Genomic DNA, 1709 nt, shown 5'->3' on the forward strand with positions numbered 1-1709 from the left:
TGTGCCCTGGGACAGGTGAAGGTTTTCTGTCTGTGCTGCTCTTGGCTGTGCCCTGTGTGCCCGTGGTCAGTGGTGGAGGCGACGCTCGGGGCCGTCCCAGGCTGGGCTGACACCAAGGCACAGACCTGTCCTGCCCCTGCCTCCCCTTGTGTGTGTCTCCAAACTGCCACAGGGCTCACTTTATGCCCCTTCTGCTTTTCCTTGGAGGGGTGTGTTGGCCTAAAAAAGCATTTTGGTCAGAAGGTGTTGGAGAACTTGCAGAGATCAGCTCAGAGCCTTTTAATACCAGCAGTCCCATGCTGCACCCCCGGGATACAGAACAGAGCTGTGAGCACCAGCAGAGCAACATCTGGCACACTGAGCAGCTGTGTTCATCCTGGGTGCTGCCAGCCAGGCCCAGACTAGCTGCTCTTTAGTTCTTGTCTAAAACCAGAGATCTGGATGGAAACCTGAAAGGAAAATGCCCCAGCCCTGTGAAAAATGCCTGGAACAGCATCAGAGTGTTTGCCTCTCAAGGCAGCAGCCACTGGGAAACAGGTATAGCAAAAACAAATAGAAAATGTATCCAACAAATAAATAGCTGAAGTTTCATTGCTCCAGCGGGTCTGGCTCAGACCCTCCTGAAGCCAGGACCTTGTATGAGGCGGCTGGTGGTGCTGGCAGGAGATGCCCACGGTCTGCCAGGCCCAAAGTCCTCACAGAACTGGCATGGGGAAGGGGCAGTGGTGGTTAATGCCTCATCTTTCACCCCAGAGGTCCCCAAAGGCTCCTGTTTGGGTGAGTGCTCCGGCCCCTTTGGTGCTGGTTCATTTCCAAGTTGCAGTGAAAGTCGCAGAGGTGGAAGTGGAGCAGCCCAGCCCTCTGTGCTGCCCTGGACTGTGCAGGGCTCTTGGGGAGGCAGTTCCTGTCTGCCACCAGCACAGGAGCAGAGCTGTGTCCCCCAGGCACATGGAGAAGGATATCATCGCTTCTGGGAGTTGTAAAACACAATTCCAAAGGGGTCCTGGCCCCCTCCTCGCCGGGTTTCTGACAGGTGTCCCCCAGCAGGGACCCTCCAGCAGAGGGGTGAGGAGTGGGGACTGTCCCTGTTATCCACAGAGCTGCACTTGGGGCACATCCAGCAGCTGTGGGAGGTGGTGGGTGCTGCTTTGTTCCCCTGGTCCCCCAAGTGACCCAGCTGATTTCCCCGAGCCACTGAACACACGGGTTCCTGCTCCCCACAGCTGGCCTCGTGGCACTGCTCCCCGTTCCTGCTGCGGCTCCTCAGGGAGGCTCACAGCTGTTCTCCAGCCTTCTGAGGACTTGAGGGTTTTGGCCAAAGGATTTTAGGTGCTGAAGGCAAATCATGCACACGGGAGCGCAGGGCCGGGCAGCGGCACAAGCGGGAGGAGAGAGCGCGTGTGGCCACGTCTGCTGCCTCTGGGACAGGCTGTGGAGCATCCTCTGCCCACGGGGGAGCAGGAGGGAGAGGAAGGTGCTGTGGAGAGCTGTGGTGAGCCCTGATGGAGCCACAGATGCTGAACTCCTACCCTGCTGTGTTTCGCTCTCCATGGCTGGCAGCGTTCCCAGGGGTGATGTGTCCTCCAGGAGCCACACTGGCACCCACACAGCCACGGCAAAGAGCACCCACTGCTGCTCATGGTGCAGGGCTGCTGGAGCCTTGGGAGCCCCTGGGAGCTCCTGGGAGCCCCTGGGAGCCTCTGGGAGCC

The sequence above is a fragment of the Parus major genome, chromosome 4A (assembly GCF_001522545.3).
Source record: "Parus major isolate Abel chromosome 4A, Parus_major1.1, whole genome shotgun sequence".
NCBI classification, from domain to species: domain Eukaryota; kingdom Metazoa; phylum Chordata; class Aves; order Passeriformes; family Paridae; genus Parus; species Parus major.